This window comes from Ascaphus truei, chromosome 1 (genome assembly GCF_040206685.1).
Source record: "Ascaphus truei isolate aAscTru1 chromosome 1, aAscTru1.hap1, whole genome shotgun sequence".
Classification (NCBI taxonomy): Eukaryota; Metazoa; Chordata; class Amphibia; order Anura; family Ascaphidae; genus Ascaphus; species Ascaphus truei.
In genome coordinates, this window is record NC_134483.1 from 168691619 (window position 1) to 168697618 (window position 6000).

At 43.5% G+C, this 6000-nt stretch overlaps 1 long non-coding RNA gene across 2 annotated transcripts in view; it reads left to right on the forward strand.

The window, feature by feature from the left end:
• LOC142493675 (uncharacterized) overlaps positions 1 to 3736 on the forward strand; it is a 63306-nt gene extending 59570 nt beyond the window's left edge. For both annotated transcript variants that reach the window (XR_012801177.1, XR_012801180.1), the window contains exon 2: positions 3401 to 3736. This is a non-coding gene — a long non-coding RNA (uncharacterized LOC142493675). The remainder of the gene's footprint in view (positions 1 to 3400) is intronic.
• Positions 3737 to 6000: the final 2264 nt, after the last annotated feature.

Sequence of the window (6000 nt, forward strand, 5' to 3'; positions counted from 1 at the left end):
TTACCCAGGCATCACAGCACAAGGCAGAGTAAGGGGTTAAATAAATTGATTTATTCTGGCAAAAGCCAACAGGGAACAACACAAGCAATAAAAAGTGAAAACACACAAACAACAGTATGAAACACTTCAAATAGTCTCTCTCTCTAGCTGCAGGGTCTGACATAAAGCCCGCTTACCCAGGTAGTCTCCAGCAAATCTAGCCTTGTCCACAGCTACACATCCTACAATCACCACTAGCTTGTCTTTCCAGGCAGACTCCAATTACTGAGACTACCCACTAACAACATCCAGCTGCCTGGAACTCTGGAGTGACCTTCCACTTGTAGATTTCGCCCTGCCATTCAAAATCATGGAGAAACAGAGCTCGACAAATTTCAGTGCGACAGGAAGGATGAACAGGCCAATCACAGAAGACGGGGTCGTGGTTACAAGTCTGGCCATTTGCCGATTGTGATGTCAGGTCGAGCGGAGAGATACGGATTGGCCAATCGAGAAGCGCCTCTGGCCGCCATTGCCAGACGAGATTGATCCGAGCTGGAGTTCCACAAGAGCGGATTAGAATGGTGCCGATTTGGCATTCAAGAAAATGACTCCACTTTCTGGTTCATGTGCAAAATCACCGGAAGTCACAACCTTACCTGGACTCAGCCCTTTTCAAGTCCTGGAAAGCTGTCTGAAAATGGGGGCCTACATGCCCTTACTAGGGCATCCACCCCCCCTAAGGGAAATCAATTGTCCAGCAGGGGGAATGGTTCTCAGGGAGAAAGGGGTCTCTGACCTGGCCCCCTATGTCCAGCCAGGTGGTACGGCAGCCCTACGCGTGTAAAAGCATAACATGCACAGTATCACAAAGCATTCCTTTTCCAACTAATATGTAGTTTCATGTAGTACCACATTGAAATAGACATCGATGTGTTTAATAAGCTAGAAATGTAAACATTGTTTTCAAGTTAACACCATACACAAATGAAATCCCCGGCGCATGGTATGGACAGACAACAGAATAGATTACCACTAAAGTTGACAAGAGTCCAATAGATATACCATGCACCGGGGATTTCATTTGTGTATGGTGTTATCTCTGTAACAGGTCCTTTGAGAAATTTGTTGTTGGGGTTCCCTGGCAGCATCCATCAACAGGTGATCCTCATTCAGGTCCTTTAGTGTTTATAATCACTTTTCACTTGTTCACTACATTATTTTTTAATATTTTATTTGTGCGCTTTGTAAGTCTAGCGCTATTTCATTTAGGATATTTTAGTTAGGTTTTTTTTTGTCGCGTTATTGTTTTCAAGTTGTCCAAAATTTGAAAATATTAGTAAATATTATAATGCTGAAGTTAAGGGTGGGATTATTGATTTTATCTATGCCCAATCCCCTCATTGCCTTCTCCTCTTTCTGGTCTTCAAACAGATAGGGAGCAGGCATAATACTAAATCAGTCTTCTTGACCTTATGATTAGGGTGGTAAAAAAAGACTGACAATTTACCTCAACCGTTCATAGGCTCCATTTTTAAATAACAAGATAAAGGCTCGGGGTCCTGTACGGATCAGGCCTTTAAGCATCGAAGATGAACTCCTGAAAGGCCTAGAAAAAAAATCCACATAAAAATAATCTTCTAAATATTATTACATTTATTATTAAGCAAAATTTATTTATTATTACAAAATATACACAGAGCAATGTAAATAGTTTTCATTAACGAGGTGAACACATGTTAAGCAACATGGTGCCACTGACAGATTTCCTGGGCCCAGCACTGAATTCTTGACATGTGCCTTGGGCTCTTGAGTGTGTGCAGGGGAGTTGGGGAGGGGTGAAGGGGTTTGGGGGGGGGGGGGGGGTTGGTGAGTGCTGACGTACTGTAGAGCGGGCGGGGTGATGCGATGTGCTGACAGGTGGACGAGATGTGCTGTTGGGCTGTCGGGCAGGTTGGGTCGGGGGGATGTGCTTATGTGTGGGCGGTCCACCAGGGCCAACTTCCTAAATCGGCTGTCCAGTCTCCCTCCTCCCCCGTTGGGGCCCTTGTGCCAGCTTAAAATGAATAATTATGCTCTAAACATAGAAGTTCAGAGCTGTACCACACTAGTAATAGAAAATTGAAATATGCTAAAAATAGCCAATTTCTGGAGCCGGACAGAGTAACAATTGTAAAAATCACACTTCTATGCTTTTAAACACAAACATTATAATTATCTATGTTTCCCTTTAATTCTAGTGTTGTTGTGGGCAACAAAGAGTTAATGTGAAAATGCAAAAAAAAATTATCTCGTAGCTGTGCTCGTATCCCTGTGCTTTAGTTTAGCCAATTGTAAACTATAGACCTGTTTAATTTGACTAACAAAGTGCTTTAGCTTCATTAAATTCAGTTTTTGGCCTCATTATCTGTGCTATTTCCAGCTCACACACTCTCACTACCTAAACAACCCTCCCCCCACACACACAATTTCCCCCCTAAACACGCACAATCCCCACAATACCACAACACCCCCCCAGCACACCACATGACTCCCCCCAGCACAATACCACACAGCCTCCCCCAGTACAATACCACACAACTTCCTCCAGCACAATACCGCACACCTCTCCCCAGCACAATACAACACATCTCCACCCCAGCACAACTGAAGACAAGCGCCCCCAGCACAACAGCACAACACCTCACCTAGCACAACACCCATGTCACGCGCAACAGCACAAAAGCACAACACCACCTCAGCACAAGAGAACTAAAGCACAACCCTCTCAACACAACCCCCTCCCCCAGCCCAACGCCACAACCCCCCCACACAACAGCCCAACACCCTCCAAGCACAACCCCCCCAGCAACAACCCAGCAAATCCCCCGCCCCCGAGCACAACACCTCCCTGAGCACAACAGCACAACCCCTCCCCCCAATAGCACAACCTCTTGACCCCCAACACAAAGCAACACAAAATGTTACCTTGTGGGGAAGGCCTCCGGTAACAAGCCTGTCCGTGCGCAAAATGCAGAATGGGGAGGTCAGTAGGTCCTACAAGGAGGACAACAGCAGGGGAGAGTTGTTGCCCCAGTAGCAATCAAGGCCCGGCAGCTGGAGGCAGAAATTAGGCCCAGCCAGAGGTCAGGGAGGATCGGGCCCGAGACAGTTGTCCCGGCTCTCTCCCCCCTTACCCCCTGTTGGCGGCCCTGTATATAAACAATTATGATACCTGTAGCAAATATGGCAGTATATAAGGGGTCATGTGACATGCTGCCATTTGCTTCTGTGTTGGTGTTTGGTGGGGTACTAGGAAGCAGGAGTTTTTTTTAACGTTCATTGGAAAAACTAACAAAATGTTAACCATTTGTTAACCATGGCAACATCATATTCAGGGGCACCCTGGCTATCTCACCACTGACATTTTGTTTCTTTCTAGGACCTCCTGAGACTGGCAAGCTGGAATCATGACTGCAAAGGAGATCCTCTGCCGTTTCTGGCGTCAGGGCAGATCAAGGTAGTGATCCCATCAACCGGAAAGTTTGCAAACCGTTCAGCATCCAAATGTTTAATTGTTGTCAACGTGGTGGAGGAAGGCATTCTGAAGAGAGCACATGTGTAAATAAAGAAGGCGCAAAAAATCCCTATATCACCCAAAAAGTGCCAAAATATTCAATAAAAGATAATAAATGTATGTGAAAAACTGTGTATTTACAGATTACCTATTGCATATACCTCTACATATAAACATGTAATAAACTGTTAAATCATTAAAGCTCTCCCTATTTTGTAGAGTTAGGCATCTTAAACCCCACAATATTGTTGAAAAAGTGTTCCAATGTGCAAAAGTAGCTTCAAGCCCCCAAAAATCGGAAGGAAGACACAAATAGAAACATGAAGTGCAGAGTGTTTCTATTAAAAGTAAAAATTCGGAGGTGTAAAGTATTGCACTCACATGTAAGTATTTGGTCAAGAGCATCTAATAGTAATTTGTCCCTCTGGCACTTTTTCTCTCCTCTTAGATATACCTCATAAAAAGAAAATGGAGAACAGTGTATATATATTTTATATATATATATATATATATATATATATATATATATAAATGTATGTATGTATATCATAATGTATATAGCGCTTGGAGAGACGCTGCTTTGTGCATGGCGTGACGTAGGCTTCGTCTTCATGCTGATGTCACCAAGTACCCGGAATGTTATTCTCAGCCATTTCTGCAGTCTGTCACTCGCCTCTGCCCTATGCTTTTCAACAACTGGCTTCTTCATGGGTGCTTCTGGACAATGCTATCACTATATAGTCTCTTTAACGAGCTGACCTTATTGTTACATTTATTGTACAATTACTATAATAATGTATAATAATAAAACTAGCAAATACTGTACAACATTTCTGATATTGACTATGATTGCAATAAACCACATATCAACTATAGACTTTAAACTTTGCAGAGAAGACACAATTAATTGCACCATCTGTGTCAGCCGCACATCAGCCAATCTAGCGTGCAAGCAAAAGTTCAACCCATGACATACTAATCTAAAAAACATAAATATTATACCCAAGACTAATAATTACAATGTTGGACTTATAGTTTAGAAAAACACAGACTTGTATCACTATTATTGGTAATAGTCAGCGTGGATTTATGAAGGATAGGTCATACCAAACTAACCTTATTAGTTTCTTTGAGGAGGTAGGTAGGAATTTAGACCAGGGTAATGCACAGGGTAGCCACATTATATTGAAGGCTAATCCGGAGACTTTTTGCAATAAATTATTTTACCTTTATTTATATATTAATTTCTCTTACCTACGGTATCTCCCGGCATCATCTACACCTGCAAGATCCAGTCAGAATGGCTCCATGACGTCAAATGGCGCACGTTGTCATGAAACGTGATGTTACGGCATCAGACGGCGTCAAGTTGGCATGACAATGGGACGATGTATGGCACTGAAGTGTCACGTGAAGCCCCGTTGTCATGGCTACGGAATGCTGTGTGGCGTCATGACATCACGTAGCAGCCTGTTGTCATGGCAACGCAGCACCATTTGCCATCGCGCAGCCACGTTGACAGGATTTGCAGGGAGAGAGGCCGCCGCTGCCCACCCAGGTAAAATCGTGCTCGGAGATACACGGCCAAAATCCGTAGTCTACGGGTCAAACCCGGAGTGGTGGCAACCCTGGTAATGCAGTCGATGTGGTCTACTTAATGTTTGCAAAGGCTTTTGATACAGTTCCACACAAGAGGTTGGTGTACAAAAAAAAGCAAATTGGAATCGGTACAAATATTTGCACCTGGATTGAAAACTGGTTGAAGGACAGACAACAGAGGGTTGTCATAAATTGAACTTTTTCAGGTTGGGCTAAAGATGTGAGTGGAGTACCTCAGGGATCGGTACTGGGACCCCTGCTTTTTAACTTGTTTATTAATGACCTTGAGGTTAGCATAGAGAGCAAAGTCTCCATCTTTGCTGATGATACTTAGGGCCTCATGCTATTAACAGCTATAAGACAATTATCGCCAGCTTATTGCCTAAAAACCCTACAGCTATTCAGTAAACCCCGATAAAAGCAAAAATCTGCGGGGGTTTTTTTTGCAGAGAAAAAAAAATCACCAAATGTGCGGCGATAAGCCTCTTATCGCCAGTTTATCAAACTCGCTAAATTCTAGTAGCCCTGATCAGCTTATCGAGGCTGATCGCCACTCTAGAATTTAGATTTCCTCTCCAAATCGTCCTGCCAGAAAAAGTTGGCAAGAAGGTGGTGAGAAGCTGTCGATAAGCAGCGAGGCAGCACTTAGAAAAAAAAAGTATTTTTTCTGCATCGTATTAATGCTGGGAGACTCCGGAGCTGATATCCATTAATATAACTAGCGGATACCCCCGGCATGAATCTGATGCATAAAAAATGCATTTACAGGCAACTTCATTACCTTAGCGGCTAACCGCTAAGGACATGAATGAGATTAACCAGCAGTGCCATGCTTATTGTGGGTAGCGGGGGTGGGTGAAGGTGGT